This window comes from Oncorhynchus masou, chromosome 6 (assembly GCF_036934945.1).
Source record: "Oncorhynchus masou masou isolate Uvic2021 chromosome 6, UVic_Omas_1.1, whole genome shotgun sequence".
Taxonomy (NCBI): Eukaryota; Metazoa; Chordata; class Actinopteri; order Salmoniformes; family Salmonidae; genus Oncorhynchus; species Oncorhynchus masou.
In genome coordinates, this window is record NC_088217.1 from 56,738,739 (window position 1) to 56,760,413 (window position 21,675).

Below are 21,675 nucleotides of genomic sequence, written 5' to 3' on the forward strand. Positions count from 1 at the left end.
ACCAAACACTTTCCACCTCCAGGCAGAGAAAAACTCCTCTATTGGGTTGAGGAAGGGTGAATATGCAGGCAGGTATAAAACCATAAATCTGTGATGTGCTGCAAACCAATCTGTGACAGCTGCAGAGTGGTGAAAAGCAACGTTATCGCAAACTATGACAAAAACTTGGGGGTTTCTTACTGGTTCCCCCTGTTCTGCTGGCACTAGCTGAGCATAGAGCTGATCTAGGAAAGCTATAAGCCTTTCTGTGTTGTATGGGCCAATGAGTGGTGTGTTGAGAAGCAAACCATCATTGGCCATTGCAGCACACATGGTGATATTTCCCCCCCTTTTGCCTAGAACCTCCACAGTGGCCCTTTGACCTAAAACATTCCTTCCTCTGCGCCGTGTTTTGGCAAGGTTAAATCCAGCTTCATTGATAAATACAAATGAATGTGGTCTTTCCAGTGCTTCCACTTCCACCTCTCTCTGAAAAACAGTAAGTGCACAGTTTTACTGTAGAAATGCTAGTGTTTTTTTTTACTGTAAATATTTTGTATAGCTGTGTACGTAACCTCAGACGTCTTACCTGGACATATTGGTCTCTTTGCTCTTTTACCCGTTCACTGTTTCTCTCGAACGGTACAGTGTATAACTGTTTCATTGTAACTTGGTGTTTCTTTAGGACTCGAGCAATAGTTGTTGTGCTGACAGAATTAACATTTTCAAATATATCATTATCAGCCATCACTCTATCTTGAATCTCCCGCAGTTTTATTGCATTGTTGACAACAACCATCTCAACAATAGCATTTTCTGCGCCTCTGAAAATATTTTTCCTCTTCCCCCTGTTGGGGGCAGCCTTTGGGTCCTGTTGTAAAAATATATTTTACAGTCAAACTTACTGTAATATATATCTGTGTAAATATTCTATAATTGCAATACAAAATAGATTCCTGTAATGTTTACATTTACTGTAAGGATGTAACTCTTACCTGTTTGTATGATGGAAAATTCGCATTACAGATGCCACTGTGGATCTTTGCAGATTGGGTTGCACCCTCAACCCTGCCTCTCTCAATGAGAGACCATGGTTCACGACATGGTCTATAAGTGTAGCCCTTATTTCATCTGAAATAACAGCTCTTTGTCTTCTTTGTCTTCCTCCACGCATCCGCCCTCTCCCTGCCACCCTTCTCCCTCCACGAACCCATCTTCCTTGTTCCATTTCCAAAATGAGTCTTTCTGAGCTCTACCTATATATACTGTAATATGTGTGTGTGTTCACTAACAAGTCTAAAACAAGACACCTGCTTAGCCTTTCAGCTGAAATTGCAATCAGCAGTGTTTGAAAGGCACAAGGCTGAAATCTATTCCGTTTTGAATGTGTGGTTCACAGTTTTGACAGCAGTGTGTTAGCATTTGAACAAAGGTTGTGGTTAAAGTCATGGGATAAGTGTGTAGAGTTTTGAAAACTGTGTTCAAGCAATGAAAAATGAACTAGAGTTTGGTCTACATGAACTGCTGCTGTGCAGACTGTAGTTAGAGTTTTGCACATGTGACTCCAGTTGTGTCCACTGTCGTTTAGCAATCAAAAAAAACTGTAATACATTTGCAGTACTATTTATCATTTGTCATTTGTCATTTGTATGATCATCAAAAGTTATATGTTTTACATGTTACAAAATGTATTATGTTTGAATTACATTTTATTCTGGAAAAGTTTACGTTTATGTATCATAAGAACATATGTATTTTATAATTGTTATGTTTAAGGCCAGAAGGACCATACTCTAATAGGGTAATCCCCCCCCCCCTATCATATCACAATCAACTTCTACCAGTTGAATATGGACACGAATTTAAGGCTTTTTGTATACTTTTTTCTTCTGACATATTGTATTAACATATGCAAATTAGATGACACCTTGTTAAATATGTACATATTTGCATATGACGCAAATACATTTTTCTGGACACTGGATGAAGTCAGTCTAAATATTTTGGTTTCATTTTGTTAAGATACTCCAGGACCAGACTTATACATAGCAGATTTTGGATTAATGTTTTTTCTTTGTAAATCACTAAAGAAAGTTACTAAAATGTTTTTGGGCATATTTTTCATAAGAAAAGGTCATCTAGAATAAAAAAAATTACAACATTTCAGCAATTCCCTATGAATAAGTCTGGAGAATACATCTCCAGACTTAGAATACATATGTGTGTGGATAACCACACACAATTTAATGAATGCATATGTAACGGATGTGAAACGCTAGCTTAGTTAGCGGTGGTGCGCGCTAAATAGTGTTTCAATTGGTGATGTCACTTGCTCTGAGACCTTGAAGTAGTAGTTCCCCTTGCTCTGCAAGGGCCACGGCTTTTGTGGAGCGATGGGTAACGATGCATTGTGGGTGACTGTTGTTGATGTGTGCAGAGGGTCCCTGGTTCGCGCCCGGGTATGGGCGAGGGGACGGTCTAAAGTTACACTGCTACACATATGCTTCTGAGGCTGAGAAAAATTTGTGTGGGAAGAGTCTGACATTCAGAAAATGGCAGTTAAAGACAGTAAGTTTTATTAAGTGCATTTTGGAAGTGCCATAGACATCAAATACTGCATTAATACTGTATATACATGTGTTTATATACAGTACTAATCAAAAGTTGATATATCTACTTATTCAAGTTTTTTTTCCGTTTTTTAAAACTATTTTCTACATTGTAGAATAGTAGTGAAGACATCACGTAGTAACCAAAAAAAGTGTTAAACAAATCAAAATATATATTACTTTAGATTCTTCAAAGTAGCCACCTTTTGCCTATATGACAGCTTTGCACATTCTTGGCATTCTCTCAACCAGCTTCATAAGGAATGCTTTTCCAACAGTCTTGAAGGAGTTCCCACATATGCTGTGCACTTGTTGGCTGCTTTTTCTTCACTCTGCGGTCCAACTCATCCCAAACCATCTCAGTTGGGTTGAAGTCGGGTGATTGTGGAGGCCATGTCAATATTATGTTTACCATATATTAAGTATATAAATGTACATCTACCATAACTAACTATATTAAACTATTGCATACAGATGTAAAAAAACAAAAAACAAACTTATAACACACATAGACATATAGTAACCATCCCAGTTAGCTCAGGAAAACTAGACCAGTAGTAGACCTATAGGACATGTTACTAAGGCCCACTAATGTGCTCCTATTGAAAAGCATAAGTCCACCTGACTTGAATTAAAACGTCTCTGCACTGACTGTGTGGGATCTCCTGCCAAATTGCAGAGTCAGGTGAAGCATATGGTTGCTGCATCTGTTGAGTCTGTAAGCTCCTATCCTATGTTGGGACCAAATCCATGACATTCATTCACAATCTGATTTAAACACTGGCCATATGTTGTCAATTGACTCTTCATTCCTTAGTCAGCTCACCAACTGGCTTGGCTCACCTCTCATCTTTCACCTGAGGGTGAGTAAGCATGAACAAACAATAATTATACTAGGATATAATTATATATACATATTCATGTATGCATATATATAATGAGTATATATATATATTTAAATATATATATATATATATATATATATATATACATTCATTAATTCATGATATACATTCATGAATACTTGATATACATTCAAGAATATGTATATCATTAATGAACAATAAATATACTGCTAATATGTTAGGTTACAATAGATGCAAGCTATATATGTTAGCTTTTCATGTAAACACTTTTGGTAACACTTAATATTATAAGTTGATCTTAATATGTGATATGTTACAATGTTGTTACTAGAGTAATTACAATTTTACTCAGGTAAAATAACTTGATGTTACCAAAATACAATAGCCTACTCTAGTAACAAAAACATATATACATATATATATTTTTTACATTTATTTAACTAAGCAAGTCAACAAATTCTTATTTTCAATGACAGCCTAGGAACAGTGGGTTAACTGCCTGTTCAGGGGCAGAACAACAGATTTGTACCTTGTCAGCTCGGGGGTTTCAACTTGCAACCTTCCAGTTTCTAGTCCAACGCTCTAACCACTAGGCTACTATCATGAACTTTGAATCTCTAATTTTTCTGTATGTATTTGTACAAGTTTACTATGACTATTTTTCCATCTATTTGGCAACAGATTTTCATGCGAATATTTAAAAAAAAATCCCAACAGATGTTTACATCAAATGGACCTGTTGCAGATACAAGGCTGTGTGTGATGACATAGTTCACATACAAATAACTTTTGCAGTTAAATTCCCATGTACCGAATAAAGAATACAAATTAAATGGGTTTCCTCGTATTTTCAACTCCACTGAGGGTTTTGTCAATAACAACACAACGTGTGTTATATTCCAAATGTGCCAACTCTGGTCTTGACACGAGGTTTTTTTTTATCTGTCAAAAGGCAGCCAAGCATCGATCATCATTTTTCCAGATGAAGACTCTCAATATGTATTGGAAAGGAGCACCAATCACCGCGTGCTCTTTCACAGCACATTGTGAAATTGATCATAATTGGTTTAATCTGTTGCCTAATAAACTGCATTCGTTCCCAAGTGGGGAAACATATAATCGCGTAAAGTGCGCATAAAGGCATTTCCTTCGCTATTTCTCGCATAATTAATTTTACCGACACAAAAAGATACCACCTTTTCTATAGCATTTTATTTTGACAACATTCTGAAAGTTTACTGACAAGTTTGCTGTTTCCAACAGGCCTGGGGTGACATTTTTTTATCCGACATATTTAACTCGCACAAAAAGGTCGGATGGAAACCTGGTTCTAGATCAATATTATTGCAATGCGCCTTCAATCTTCAAATGTATTGCGCTCCTAACCCACTGTATGCATTCCCTCCTCAAACGTGATGGTCTGACTCCATCCCAGGTTTTGCGGTGCACCTTGGATTCCAGTAAGGCGTAACATGCAAGAATCAGCATCCCCAGTGCCACACACGCTGCTGCTCAAGAAATAAATATGTTTTATACCTAAGCGTCAAATGAGACCCGTATCATTTTAAAACCACCATACGACAACAACAATTTCATAAACGGTTACAGATAGGTATCATATGGTAAATATGATAGTGAATTATGATTGTAATTGTCAGTAAAACAAATGAATATGTAAAAAATCATATGTAATCGTACTATTATCTGTTTTAACATATGGTTTATTCTGTTCGCTTGCATTGCATGGTCTTTAGCTAGTGGAATAAACTATTATTGCACTCCAAGCAGCCAGCATGGTCTTTCTTTTTTATAAGAAAAACAAAAAGTGAACTTCCTGTTTCGGGGTGGTCCACATACTTTGAGAAAGGAGGGAGGGAGGGAGTGGGGAGGAGAAGAGAGGTCTCGCATTCCACCATTGACTGTGCAACCAACTTCGGGTTTGCGGGAGTTTGGTTACCGAATATGGGGTTTGTTCAATGCTGTCCTGCACACTGATTTCAAGAATTACCTATAAAGAAAACGATGGAAAGAAGCTCCTAAAAATTGTACAAAGACGTGAATTGAACACGGGAGGAATAGAAGAAAGAACTAAAGGATCATTCCCGCAGCTCCATCTGTATGTCTGCCAGAACGCAGAGAGAGAGGGAGCTTTATTGGAAATTCTTGAACCCCCAGCGGGACGCAAGAGATCTCACCCCCAAACTTCCAGAACTTCCAAACTCTTGGGATCAAATCAACAAACTGATGCAGACGTCTTCAACTTTTCATAGAAGGTATTGCCATGCTTAATCTATTCGGTCTCCCATTCTACGTTACCAAATTTCGTCGATATGAGTGGTTTTGGAAGGAAAAGGGGTGCTGAAGGTGTCTTTGTTGTTTGTTTCTATGCAAGTCTTATTTTGATTTCCCAGTCATGTAATGTCATGTTGACTATATATTTATGGCTATGTTCAGATTGCTGTCACCTCGGGTGAGGATGGTCTAATTGGGATACATTCAATCTAATAGGTGATGGTGGTGCGTGCAGTGTTTACATTGAATAAACAGAATTAATCAATGTTAGCCAAAATTCTGCAAATTCATTGTCTTTAGTTATTTAAGTTAATTGATTATAGGCTATTTCTGCCAGTAGAGCACATCTGAAATATCTTCAATGAATAGTACATTTCAACAGCCTACCTTATTTTAACTAGTGAAGAATGCCTCTCATTTTTAACTCAGCATTGGACGTTCACAACTCATCTCTCACTTCTTTTCTTGGCTTGTAATTCTTTCAAAGTGTTGATGGTTGAAAATAGCCTTTCAAGAGTCAATGCATGTTTTGGCATTTGTCTTTGCATGAAGAGACTTAGCTTATCGTGCCTAAAAAAATAACTAGAGCATTTTGGAATTACACTTCTCACATGTCCCACCACTACCTCAACATATGCTAGTAGAGGTTTTGGTAGTCTATTCGGCCTGTGACACAGCCACACAGACTCAAAAGTCATCGTCCTGCACGGCTCTTCGCCATGTGTGTCCCAGAATTCCACAGAGGGGTTGTAGGGGCGCATGATAACAGCTGTTTCTCGTAACCTGAAATACTTGAGGTGCCAATATATTTTTCAAATGTCATCTGTCAGGACACCCACAGCCACAGCAAAACAACATCATTATTGACCAGATATGTAGGCCTATGACATAAGATCCAAGTCCTTTGGTGATCATGTTTTCTTTCTTTCTTTCTTTCTTTCTTTCTTTCTTTCTTTCTTTCTTTCTTTCTTGAGAAATGGCCAAAACCACAATATGAAATCACACATGAAGCTTGTTAATCTCAGTAATTACTCTTAAAGAGTTTTTAGGCGTTGATCTGCTAATATGTTCAGATTATGTCCCTTAGACAACTTTAAACTAATATAGAGGGTTTGTCAATACTAGACTGACCTCAACAGGCAAACACCTTTGTATCCTTTATTGACAAGGAGGAGAGCCAGAAGACTGTTGTATGGCAATCAACACACTTCATAGCCACAATATCGCTCAACATCAACAAATAATGCATGAATGTTTATCTGGTCTGGTCACACAGTCAGGGAAAACCTAACCTTGCGACATGACAAGAAAAATCTCCTGGCCTTATGGGACAACATGGGTCATAATTACTGATGAAATGGAAAGGGATTAAGATTTAGAGCAGCAAGGAGAGGAAAAGAGAGGAGGAGAGGACCGAGGAGAAGAGCAGAGAGGATAAGAGAGCGAGAGGAGAGGAGAAAATAGGAGAGGAGAGAGTTGCACTCGTCCCACGACTGGTCTGTGGTCTGGTTGGTGTGAAAACATCTGCCCCCTAGTCTTTGTCAGAGTGTGATGGGCCTGTGTTATGGCCAAAAGGCTCCCCGCTAGGACAGGGCCTAAATAAATAAAGTATACAGGAAGTATCTCTCTTCCTCCTATATGGTGGCTACCTATCGGAGCAGTAAGATGACTTGTACTCCGTTTAGCTGAAACGTCTGTTTTCTCATTTTACCTCAGAGTTGATCTATCTATTTATTTAACCAGGTGGCTCAGCTAAGAAGCACATTCTTAGTTAGATGATGTAATTGAGAGGCAATATTTTTATTACTGTATTATTATTAATCATTAAAGAAAACACGTTTGATCGTAAACATAGACTATAATGTTTTTAGAAACCTATTTATCATATACATACATATTGTGACTAACGGCTGAATGTTTTTGGAAACATAGGGAAGTGACCTTGAATTATGGTTGGAGTTTTCAACGAGGCGAGCTTTCAGCGGAGTTAGACACACTCCGGGGATTGTGTTAGTCTGGAAGTCCCTTTCCTACAAGAGAAGACCACAAACAAATCAAAGTGAATACAAATCGAAAGTCCAGGTAAAGATGTAGAAGGAACCAGATTTTGGAAGCTGGCACTTAGCACACACTGGACCTCAGGCCAGATAAGACCATGGCAGACCACTGCCAGGCAGACCAGGCAAGCAGCAACAAGTGGTGTGTTTTTGTCCAGCAGATTCCATTTTAGTCCGCTAAACATGGTACACGTCACGTGACTCGCAGCATTGGTCACATCCCCCCTCCCACCTCTCCAAAAGAGAGAGAGAGAGAGAGACCACCCTCACTGGGATCAGAGGCCCTCAATCAGGCCCTTTCACACCCTGTGAACCTGAAACAATCCGGCTTTAATAGCAGCTGTCTTTCCCAGGCCCATGGACCTTTAGAGCGGCTGCAGCACTGCCATAGGCCCTCTTAGAGCACAGCGGCTGCAGCTAGACTTGCACTGTGTGGTGCAGGGAGCCAGGGACTGGGACTGGGACTGGGACTGGGCTGTGGATGCACCAGGGGAGTCACACACACGTGCTAGCACATGATTCTCGATGCTCCGAGACCCCTCTCTTTCTTTCTTTATCCCCCTGCAACTATCCCTTTCTCCCTTCATAATTGTCTCATTTTCTGTGAGGATTAGACAAAAGAAAGAAAGGGTGTTTTTTCCTGTTCATTTCTCTCTTGCCGTGGTGTTTTGGCATTAAAGCGTGCCCGGTGGCAGTGCTGTTTCTCAGTCTGTTCCTCTCTTTCCACGTCTTTCTCTCGCTCTCGCTCTCTCCCTTTCTCCATCTCCTTGAATGCCTCCTGTCGATCAATAGAAAGTTTTTGTTTTGTTTTTTTGTTGCTCTAATGTAATAACCAAGTTATTGGTCACATTCCTTGAATGCCTACTGCGTACTAACTTAGTTATAAACTTCTTCCCCATAAAACCTTGATGAAAAAGCTAGTGTCCTTACCCTCAGAAGGAGGGGAGGAGTGGGGGAGAGAAAGAGAATAGAAGTGGCGGAGGAGCACTTGCTTTACTAAGTAGATGGTTGACACAAGAGGGCAAAGGCATTAGACATTTTGAAAGGTTGAATGGCATAAGCTGTGGATCACACAGAATGGAATGAGAAACGTCATAGTCATGGGAAATATCTGGAACATGGTTTGAGAAATTAAATTAAATTAACTTTCAATTAAAGACATTTCATTTACATATTATCATCCCCAAAAATGGTATTTATTTAATGTTCATTTTTACCAGGCAAGTCAATTGAGAACACAAAACCTTTCATCAATGCCTAATGATTGTGTCTCTCTAAGCATCTATTCCTATATCAGTTGTGATACAATCAACCTTAATGATTTCCAAGTAGTTAAGAGCAGAGGAAGCTCAAAGTGTGTGTATCAGTGAGATGTGTATGTTCAGAGCCCGCAGGGTGTCCTCTGTGTGTGTGCGTACGTTTGTGTGCGTATGTTTGGCATGCACATGTGTGTGTGTGACTGTAGTAGCATGTGTCAACGGAATGTGTGGTGTAGTAGTTCGGGTTGAGAGAGAGGCAGAGAGATAGAGATAGGGGGAGAAAGAAGGAGGGAGAGAGAGAAGGAAGGAGGGAGAGAGAGAGAGAGAGAGAGAGGGGAGGGACAATTGAATTAAAAGAGAGAGAGAGTACTGCTGCTTACAGTAACATGTGGAAAGGGGAAAGGGGGATAACTAGTCAGTTGTACAACTGAATGTCTTCAACTGAAAAGTCTTCCGCATTTAACCCTCTGAATCAGAGAGATGCAGGGTTCTGCCTTAATCGACATCCACGTCTTCGGCGCCCGAGGGGAACAGTGGACTGGATCCACCTCTTCTCTCTCTGATCCAACAGGCCTTTGAATGAAGGTTGCGGGCTGGGAGAGACAAAGGGAAAGAGAGATGGAGAGAAAGAGAGAGATGCTGCTAATGTCCCATGTGGTTGATATTAAAAATAAAGCGGGTGGTAATGGGAACCAGGTGAGGGACACACACACACACACACACACACACACACACACACACACACACACACACACACACACACACACACACACACACACACACACACACACACACACACACACACACACACACACACACACACACACACACACACACACACACACACCCATGGGAGTCGTACGCCACAGTGATGCTTGCTAATTTCCCGGTTGTGTTACAATGCCCATCACAATGAGGTCCTAGGAACTGATCAGGGTTTACAGACTGGTACTGATCAGGATCAGTCAGTGGATTGTACCGGGGTCAGATAGAATAGGACTAAAACAGAGTGAAACATTATGAAATGAAATGGCAGGCAGTGAATGAAATGGAAGTGTATAGTGGAGTAAATGGTAGTCTAGTGAATTGGGGTTTGATAGCCAGCCAGGGCACAAGCTGAATGAAACATGTTCTATCTGTGTGTGATGAAAGAGAGAGGAGGAGATAACTACACCTCTTTGGATTTATTTTCTTCAGATCACAACTTGCATTGTCTTGACTTTTGAATAATGGTTGGCTGAACAGGTTGAAGCCATAAATTGTCAACATCCTCCATCATCCAGTTGATGTTAATATGAAGGGCACATGCAAGACAGAGCTTCGTATCTGTACCGATTGTGTTAACTTTTGAGCTAAACAAGCATATCTAAATTATTGAATTGGAATATTTGTAAGTTAACAATAAGTCCTTATCCCTTCATATCTTGTACAGGTTATACCGCACTTGATTGAAAACATTGACGAGAAATACAATGAAGACATTCTATTTGGAGTTGCTGAGTGATCGCTTTATCTTTAAACTGTGTGTGTGTGTGTGTGTGTGTGTGTGTGTGTGTGTGTCTGTGTGCGTGCGTGCATATGTGTAAGTGCGTGCGCATGCAATCTGTGTGTGAGTTTGTGTGTTCTCTCATGAAATGCTGTTGATGACTCACACGGTGTCGTTCTCCTTGCAGACAAAAAAGAGACAACTAGACAGTGTTTTTTATTTCCTTCTGTTGCAATGGCAACCGTGCGCTTGGGTTCCGTCATCCGAGTGATTAGAACACTCTGAATTTTGAATGTTGATGTTCTCCCCTCTTCTCTTTCCTCTTCTCTTCCAGCTTTCTGTAAATACTGAACAGATCGGAGAATCCTCCAGAAACAGATCACTAATCCAAATGCCCTCAGTAACTTTTAACACGGGTCTATAAGACTGCTAAACTCAAGTCAATAGAGGAGCCGAGAAGTTCATACACAGTCACTTAATTTCCACAGCGTTTATGTGATAAGCTATTACATTTTTATTGCTTGAACAATTATTGTCGACTTCCAGTGGAACTGGAAGGGAACGCAGACTTCCACACACACACACACACACACACACACACACACACACACACACACACACACACACACACACACACACACACACACACACACACACACACACTCTCTCTTCATAGCCTCGGCGGTTAGCACATTGCGTGTGTCGATGGGCCTCCAACCCTCCACAACAAATCTACTATCACAGCTCCGAGATAATGATCCAGATCAGGGAGTGACTTGGCTGGCAGAGGTCCTGATTCCTGAACTGACAGCCCTGTTCTGTCCTCACCAGTCCCACTGACTACAGGAAGAAGATTCTCTGTCCTTTCTCTTCTGTGTGTGTGTGTCCTCTACCTCTGTCTCTGTCTGTCACCCTCTCTCCTCATCTCTCTACCCTTTGTTTTACCTCTCTCTCTTGATCCTTCTCAGACTTTGTATCACTTTCATATGCATCTCCATTTACTTGTCGTTCATATTCTGTTTCACTCTTTCAGTGACTAGTAGTAAAAATAGTAGCTTTAATATGTTTGTTGGGTTCAAAATATGTTGTTTTAATAGGTTGTTGGGTACAAAGTCTCATGATCGCACACCTCTTAAATCAGATCAAATCAGCACACGTGGTCATAACGTTGTAAATGACACACACACACCTAGATAAGATATCAGGTAGTTATAGATAGATTTATGTCGAAAGTAAAGTAAATCAGTGAAGCTGGAGACTTATATTTCCCTCACTAACTTTAAGCATCAGCTGTCAGAGCAGATTACTGTACCTGTACACAGTCCATCTGTAAATAGCACACCCAACTACCTCATCCCCATATTGTTTTTTTTTTTTTGCTCTTTTGCACACCAGTATCTCTACTTGCACATCATCATCTAACACATCTATCACTGCAGCGTTAATACTAAATTGTAATTCGTTTGCCACTATGGCCTATTTATGGCCTTACCTCCCAAACCTTACTACATTTGCACACACTGTACATAGATTTTACTATTGCGTTATTGACTGTACGTTTGTTTATCCCATGTGTAACTCTGTGTTTTTTTGTCATATTGCTTTGCTTTATCTTGGCCAGGTCGCAGTTGTAAATGAGAACTTGTTCTCAACTGGCCTACCTGGTTAAACAATTCTTTTTAAAGGTGACACCCAAGACTAGAAACTGTACTTCACTAGTTGTAAGTAAAAGGACACACACAATTAGATACTTTACTAGACGTAGATAGAGTGATAGGACACACACACATGACAACTAAATGCCACAAGCACAGTCACCCCAAACAAGTTGTAGATAGAGTTATGGTCTATTCAGACAACCAGTGGCCATCGTTAGCAATGTCGGAAGTAAGGTGTGGCACAAACATGCAACTAAATGCCACAAGAACTATACTATACTCCAAGGGAAAAATAATTATTAAGAAAAAAGACAAAAACATACAAAATAATTTATCTTTCTTCTCTCTGTTTTATACATTTACTTCAATTTGCAAGAGGCTAAATGTATCTCACCGGAGAAAGCATTCGAGAGAACGAAACAGTGCCCTTCAAATCAAACAAATCAAATTTTATTTGTCACATACACATGGTTAGCAGATGTTAATGCGAGTGTAGCGAAATGCTTGTGTTTCTAGTTCCAAAAATGCAGTAATAACCAACAAGTAATCTAGCTAACAATTCCAAAACTACTACCTTATAGACACAAGTGTAAGGGGATAAAGAATATGTACATAAAGATATATGAATGAGTGATGGTACAGAGCGGCATAGGCAAGATACAGTAGATGGTATTGAGTACAGTATATACATATGAGATGAGTATGTAAACAAAGTGGCATAGTTAAAGTGGCTAGTGATACATGTATTACATAAAGATGCAGTAGATGATATAGAGTACAGTATATACGTATACATATGAGATTAATAATGTAGGGTATGTAAACATGTAGCATTGTTTAAAGTGGCTAGTGATATATTTCCCATCAATTCTCATTATTAAAGTGGCTGGAGTTGAGTCAGTGTGTTGGCAGCAGCCACTCAATATTAGTGGTGGCTGTTTAACAGTCTGATGGCCTTGAGATAGAAGCTGTTTTTCAGTCTCTCTGTCCCAGCTTTGATGCACTGACCAATGCTGTACTGACCTCGCCTTCTGGATGATAGCGGGGTGAACAGGCAGTGGCTCGGGTGGTTGTTGTCCTTGATGATCTTTATGGCCTTCCTGTGACATCGGGTGGTGTAGGTGTCCTGGAGGGCAGGTAGTTCACCCCCGGTGATGCGTTGTGCAGACCTCACTACCCTCTGGAGAGCCTTACGGTTGTGGGCGGAGCAGTTGCCGTACCAGGCGGTGATACAGCCCGACAGGATGCTCTCGATTGTGCATCTGTAGAAGTTTGTGAGTGCTTTTGGTGTCAAGCCGAATTTCTTCAGCCTCCTGAGGTTGAAGAGGCGCTGCTGCGCCTTCCTCACGATGCTGTCTGTGTGGGTGGACCAATTCAGTTTGTCTGTGATGTGTACGCCGAGGATCTTAAAACTTACTACCCTCTCCACTACTGTTCCATCGATGTGGATAGGGGGTGTTCCCTCTGCTGTTTCCTGAAGTCCACAATCATCTCCTTAGTTTTGTTGACTTTGAGTGTGAGGTTATTTTCCTGACACCACACTCCGAGGGCCCTCACCTCCTCCCCGTAGGCCGTCTCGTCGTTGTTGGTAATCAAGCCTACCACTATTGTGTTGTCCGCAAACTTGATGATTGAGTTGGAGGTGTGTGTGGCCACGCAGTCGTGGGTGAACAGGGAGTACAGGAGAGGGCTCAGAACGCACCCTTCTGGGGCCCCAGTGTTGAGGATCAGCGGGGTGGAGATGTTGTTGCGTACCCTCACCACCTGGGGGCGTCCCTTCAGGAAGTCCAGTACCCAGTTGCACAGGGCGGGGTCGAGACCCAGGGTCTCGAGCTTGATGACGAGCTTGGAGGGCACTATGGTGTTAAATGCCGAGCTGTAGTCGATGAACAGCATTCTCACATAGGTATTCCTCTTGTCCAGATGGGTTAGGGCAGTGTGAAGTGTGGTTGAGATTGCCTCGTCTGTGGACCTATTTGGGCGGTAAGCAAATTGGAGTGGGTCTAGGGTGCCAGGTAGGGTGGAGGTGATATGGTCCTTGACTAGTCTCTCAAAGCACTTCATGATGACGGAAGTGAGTGCTACAGGGCGGTAGTCGTTTAGCTCAGTTACCTTAGCTTTCTTGGGAACAGGAACAATGGTGGCCCTCTTGAAGCATGTGGGAACAACAGACTGGGATAGGGATTGATTGAATATGTCCGTAAACACACCAGCCAGCTGGTCTGCGCATGCTCTGAGGGCTCGGCTGGGGATGCCGTCTGGGCCTGCAGCCTTGCGACGGTTGACACGTTTAAATGTTTTCCTCACGTCGGCTGCAGTGAAAGAGTGTCCGCATGTTTTGGTTGCGGGCCATGTCAGTGGCACTGTGTGGTCCTCAAAGCGGGCAAAAAAGTTATTTTGTCTGCCTGGGAGCAAGACATCCTGGTCCGTGACGGGGCTGGTTTTCTTTTTGTAATCCGTGATTGACTGTAGACCCTGCCACATACCTCTTGTGTCTGAGCCGTTGAATTGAGATTCTACTTTGTCTCTATACTGACGCTTAGCTTGTTTGATTGTCTTGTGGAGGGAATAGCTACACTGTTTGTATTCGGTCATGTTTCCGGTCACCTTGCCCTGATTAAAAGCAGTGGTTCGCGCTTTCAGTTTCACGCGAATGCTGCCATCAATCCACGGTTTCTGGTTTGGGAATGTTTTAATCGTTGCTATGGGAACAACATCTTCAACGCACGTTCTAATGAACTCGCTTACCGAATCAGCGTATTCGTCAATGTTGTTGTTTGATGCAATACGAAACATATCCCAGTCCACGTGATGGAAGCAGTCTTGGAGTGTGGAATCAGTTTGGTCGGACCAGGGTTGAACAGACCTCAGCGCGGGAGCTTCTTGTTTTAGTTTCTGTCTGTAGGCAGGGATCAACAAACTGGAGTCGTGGTCAGCTTTTCCGAAAGGAGAGCGGGGCAGGGACTTATATGCGTCGCGGAAGTTAGAATAGCAATGATCCAAGGTTTTTCCAGCCCTGGTTGCGCAATTGATATGCTGATACAATTTAGGGAGTCTTGTTTTCAGATTAGCCTGGTTAAAATCCCCAGCGACAATGAATGCAGCATCAGGATATATGGATTCCAGTTTGCAAAGAGTCAAATAAAGTTTGTTCAGAGCCGTCGATGTGTCTGCTTTGGAGGGAATATATACGGCTGTGATTATAATCGAAGAGAATCCCCTTGGTAGATAATGTGGTCGACATTTGATTGTGAGGAATTCTAAATCAGGTGAACAGAAGGACTTGAGTTCCTGTATGTTGTTGTGGCCACACCACGTCTCGTTAACCATGAAGCATACGCCCCCGCCCCTCTTCTTACCAGAAAGATGTTTGTTTCTGTCGGCGCGATGCATGGAGAAACCAGCAGGCTGCACCGACTCCGATAGCGTCTCTCCAGTGAGCCATGTTTCCGTGAAGCAAAGAACGTTACAGTCTCTGATGTCCCTCTGGAATGCTACCCTTGCTCGGATTTCATCAACCTTGTTGTCAAGAGACTGGACTTTGGCGAGAAGAATGCTAGGGAGTGGTGCACGATGTGCCCGTCTCCGGAGTCTGACCAGAAGACCGCTTCGTTTCCCCGTTTTATGAAGTCATTTTTTGGGGTCGCCGGCTGGGATCCATTCTGTTGTCCTGGGTGAAAGGCAGAACACAGGATCCGCTTCGCAAAAGTCATATTCTTGGTCGTACTGATGGTGAGTTGACGCTGCTCTTATATTCAGTAGTTCTTCTCGACTGTATGTAATGAAACCTAAGATGACCTGGGGTACCAATGTAAGAAATAACACGTAAAAAAAACTGCATAGTTTGCATAGGAACGCGAAGTGAGGCGGCCATCTCTGTCGGCGCCGGAAGTACCCTTCTGTCTCAGTATGTGTACACAGTCTATCTGATGCTGTCTGGACAGAAAGACTATGATATTGTTGCTGCCTGAGTGGTGCAGCGGTCTAAGGCACTGCATCTCAGTGCTAGAGGTGTCACTACAGACCCTGGTTTGATTCCAGGCTGTATCACAACAGGCCGTGATTTGGAGTCACATAGGGCGGCGCAAAATTGGCCCAGCATCGTCCAGGTTGTAAATAAGAATTTGTTTTTAACTGACTTGCCTAGTTAAATAAAGATTAAATAATAAAAATAAATAATAATATTTGAATGCAAGGGACGCCAGTGAACATCTGGCCTCCATTTATAAAAATAATAATAGCCAATCAGCGTTGAGCTAAATTGAGTGAGCTCAGATGTGAATGGTCCTGGCACACCCCAAAAAAAGTGTTAAGGGAAGCCAGTTTGGATTTGGCTTCAGACCAAATGCCATTATTGACAGAAAAAAACTTGAATTGTTGTGTCTTGTTGTGTTGTTGTCCTCCGGTGGCTAGCTAGCTAAAACTATCCCTTTCCTAAATTAGCCATGGATGGAGATAGGGATTTGGACTTGTGGTTTTACTTAAACTCCCCGTACTGGCCAATAGTTATTAAGGTGATTCTGATCCAACCATAAATTCATACATTGTACTCCTGGCCTGAGGATAAAAGTTAAACGTGTAGCTAGATGTAGTATGCTAATGTTAACTAGCTGGCCTGGCGCATTGTTGCCCATGTAAGGAAGTTAGGCTAATGAGCAAATATTTTTGCATCACTGTGCTTGACTATTGTGTAGATCATGTAACTGTTTGTTACATGCAATATGTTTTGTGGACTTCACCGAACAGATGTTGCTCTCTGGTTTTGTAATGAAACAAATGTGTGGTTGAATTTATTCTGCCACCGTGTCTTCTTATTGCCTCGGCATTCGGCCTATTTGTCACTGTGTCAAGGCATGTGAACTAACAGGTTATAGAGCAAAAAACGCAATTATTATTAACACATAGGTTGTAATATGGCTTTTTTTCTGGATTGGCTTCCCCGGGTGAGTTTACCCACACGTTGCTACTGCTGAGAAGAGCACTCAGTATGAAACCATGTCCAGAAGATTCCTACTATTTACTAAAAGTGTCTTTTAGAGAACTCTAGAACTGACTTTATAGAACAGACTACAACTGATTGTAGAGTGATTAGAATTAGAACTGACTCTAGAACTGACTTTATAGAGCAGACTACATCTGATTCTAGAGTGATTAGAATTATGACTGACTCTAGAACTGACTTTATAGAACAGACTACAACTAATTCTAGAGTGATTAGAATTAGAACTGACTGTAGAGTTCTAAACTGTTAATTGTGCACAGTGCTTTGATGTGACAGGAGGAGATTTACACCGCCTGACATACCTTCTAAACAAAGGAACTTCTGAAGATTACAAATATTTACAAAAAATACAAAATCTGTATGATTTTATGATTTTCAGAATTAAACATTTAACAACAAGCCAAGTCCAGGTGATTGTGTTTAGTTATAGCTTTACTATTTTAGCGATATTTGTAATCAGACATAATTTTAAGATAAACCAAAACAGGATACACAACACAACAGCAAACACAATAAAGCCCTCATTGTAATTTTTAGGGGGATTAAATAGACTGAAAGAAGTTGAATAAGTTGTTTGCTATTGTGCTTTTGTATTACGTTTCTGTTTACTCATGTTGTATACAAACCGGTAAATGAAACTAGTAAATTAATGTATAAAGGAATAGTCAACTTCCTCTTTGAAAAAAATATTAAACATTGAGACAGACAACTGTAGTTTTTAAGGGGGGAAACTATATGGAAGTTACATTTACCCCTTTTGATCTTAACGCGTCTACCAACGTACATTTGAATCTTTATCTAACACGTTATGTGGCGAAAGCCGAACAATACAAGTCTCTCTCTCTCACACACACACACACACACACACACACACACACACACACACACACACACACACACACACACACACACACACACACACACACACACACACACACACACACACACACACAGCTAGCTACAGACACACTGATAACACACACACGTAGCTAGCTATACACCAAATACCAATAATGTTTCTGTTCATTCAATGCAACTCACAAGACAAACCCAATTAAGCTTAGAAAAATAATATTGTTGGCAGGAACTGAGAAAGAGTTCTGTTTCATTACCGCTGGGATTCTCTCTCTGATAACGACGGAACCAAATAGAGTGAAAGTGAGATCATTTTAGAGGGGGAAAGGAGAGAGAGGAGAGATAGAAAGAGAGGGAGAGGGAGTGAGAAAGAGTGCATTTTAGAGAAAGGGAGTAGGAGAAAGAGAAGGAGAGAGGAAAAGCAGAGAGAAAGGGAGAGGGGGGAGCTGGAGACGCAGATTGTTTTAAATCCGCAGTGAGTCAAGCTTTCAAATTTATGCCCATAGGCTGCTTCTTGGGTGGGCTGCAGGCAGCAGCGGGGAGAGGCTAGAGTAGGAAAGCAGGGGAAGGGAAAGTTGCCGACTGATTCCAGACTACTCAGCTTCAGCTTTCCTGCTGGAACACATTTTACATCTCAACCGACCTGGTCTGACTGGCAGCACACCTCTCCTCCCCCCTCTCTCTCTCTGTTTCTGTCTGTCTGTCTGTCTGTCTGTCTGTCTGTCTGTCTGTCTGTCTGTCTGTCTGTCTGTCTCTCTCTCTCTCTCTCTCTCTCTCTCTCTCTCTGTCTCGCTGTCTCTCTCTCTCTCTCTCTTTCTTTCATTCTACTCCTCCATGGGGCTTGTTTTTTACTCATCCCTTCTGTCTTAATGTTAGTATTGTCTCTGAAATAGTATTTCCTTGAGGTTAAGACCACAGACCACAGTCACAGACCTTTTTTTTTGGGGGGGGGGGCACCGAAAATGTTTGACTTTTCTGATCAGAAATACAGTGTAGATGTTGTTAATGTTGTAAATGTCTATTGTAGCTGGAAACGACAGATTTTTTCATGGATTATCTACATAGGCGTACAGAGGCTCATTATTAGCAACCATCACTCCTGTGTTCCAATGGCACGTTGTGTTAGCCAATCCAAGTTTATCATTTTAAAAGGCTAATTGATCATTAGAAAACCAGTTTGCAATTATGTTAGCACAGCACCGGGGCCTCCCACTCCTCTTTCTATTCTGGTTTGCGCTGTTCTGTGAAGGGAGTTGCACACAGCGTTGTTCTAGATCTTCATTTTCTTGGCAATTTCTTGCATGGAATAGCCTTCATTTCTCAGAACAAGAATAGCCTGACAAAGTTTCAGAATAAAGTTCTTTGTTTCTGGCCATTTTGAGCCTGTAATCGAATCCACAAATGCTGATGCTCCAGATAATCAACTAGTCTAAAGAAGGCCAGTGTTATTGCTTCTTTAATGTGATAACATAATTGTAAAAGGGTTTTCAAATGATCAATTAGCCTTTTATAATTATAAACTTGGATTAGCTAACACAACGTGCCATTGGAATACAGGAGTGATTGTTGCTGATAATGGGCCTCTGTACGCCTACTATGTAGATATTCCATTAAAAATCAGCCGTTTCCAACTACAATAGTCATTTACAACATTAACAATGTCTACACTATATTTATGATACATTTTATGTTATTTTAATAGACAAAAAAATTGCTTTTTGTTAAAAAACAAGGACATTTCTAAGTGACCACAAACTTTTGAACGGTAGTGTACTTTGTTTACAAACATTGGCGTAAAATAAGCTTATATTTTGGGTTCTGGTGGGGTACGACAGTTGAACTAATCCATAAGGCATTTCTAAGTTATATTCTTCAAGAATCAATGGGTTATATATCATTCATTTCTAAATCCAAAAATGTATTTAGCAACTGCAGATTGCCCCTTTAATGTTATTCAATGCTGGAGTGTGTTCTTGTTAACTCATGCAGAAAAGGAATGAGGAAAAGTGTGTGTGCGTGAGTGCGTACGTGCCTGTGTAATTCTGTGCATGCGTACTGACTGTGTGTGTCCTCTTGAAATATGCTCTCCATTCCAAATAACATGTGTTTACATAATAACTATGTTCTTTTCCATAAAGTGAAAGCAAGTAGTTCATCCAATGGTCAAAGAAACTACATGATTTGCCAAACTTCCACCTCGCTGAGAAGAGGGTATACTAAGTGAAATGACACACGCACACAGAGAAAGAGAAAGAGAAAGAGAGAGAGAGAGAGAGAGAGAGAGAGAGAGAGAGAGAGAGAGAGAGAGAGAGAGAGAGAGAGAGAGAGAGAGAGAGAGAGAGAGAGAAATCCTCCAGTCAGGCCTTGGATCAGATAAGGAGTAATTCTGCCTCATGGGTTTCATGCCAGTATCCCAATGTTTGTTCTGTACAGCATGAGAAAGATCAGGCCTGTCTGCTCAACTCAAAATCGGCCTGTCAAATGTTTAAAAAAATATATAATCGAGATAATCGCAGGAATTTGCTTTGATTAATCATGATTAATCGCAAATTCAGAATTTGATCACATTGTGCTGTAACTCCCGATTTTTGTATATATAAAATATTTACGTCTTGATCTTGTCCAAAGTAATGGTTAGCAAAATCAGGTAAATTGTTAAAGGACACTTTCTTTAACCTCAATGTCAACTTGTTTTGACCTGGTTGTTTTTCACTGTAGAGATGACACATTTTGGATGTTTACAGTGTACTGAGAACATTTCCAGACAATGTTATTAATCAAACGCATTTACACATGTTCAAATACATTAAAAAACCCTTTTAGGCCTGTCTATTAAATGTAACAAAAACCAATGGACGGCTAACAATAACAGAAGATACAATTAGCTAGCTAGGATGAAATGGAAGGCTAGCTATCCTAGCCTATCTGTCTGTAAACAATTGTTGGAAAAATTGCTTGTGTCACAAAGCAGATGTCCTAACCGCCTTGCCAAAACTTTAGTTTGTCAACAAGAAATTTGTGGAGTGGTTGAAAAACGACTTTGAATGACTCCAAACTAAGTGTATGTACACTTCTGACTTCAACTATATGTGTATCTTATAAGCACGTACATACAATGTCTGGATGTAGCATTTCTATCTTCCAAGCTGGGTGTGCTAGGTATATTGGATAGCATAGCTAGCTGTGAGGGCTAGCTAACCAGCTAGCTTAAAATGCGATTTTCACACGTCTTTTGTAACGGTTTCTCTCTCAATGTGCTCTCTTTATTTATTTCTCTCTCTCTCCACCTCCACATTGGTAGCTCTATTTCTAAATGAGCTGGGCAATGTTTACTCACTCAGCAACAAACAAATTATGAAATTATGCTTTCCTTTCAAGATTTAGAAAGGACGGTCCAAAACGACGGTCCAGAGTGAAATGGCTCTACTATCTAATGCTGTCAATGGGATGAAATGGTGAAAAACATTGTAGTACAATCATTTCCATTCGATATCCTGACTAACAGCTAAAATAGATGTTCTTGTGTAGAATAGATTTCTGAGTAACCTCCGTTTCTGCATTCTCTTACATTGAAGGGCCATGTTTCATGTTCTCTGTTCCCTCTCTGCACAC

At 40.9% G+C, this 21,675-nt stretch overlaps 1 protein-coding gene across 1 annotated transcript in view; it reads left to right on the forward strand.

Annotated features, from left to right (window-relative positions):
- The first annotated feature begins 5,373 nt into the window (after positions 1-5,373).
- The window catches only part of gli1 (GLI family zinc finger 1), a 140,732-nt gene continuing 124,430 nt past the window's right edge, over positions 5,374-21,675 (forward strand). The window contains exon 1 of the mRNA XM_064969209.1: positions 5,374-5,727. The gene's annotated coding sequence lies outside the window, so the exon portion shown is untranslated. The remainder of the gene's footprint in view (positions 5,728-21,675) is intronic.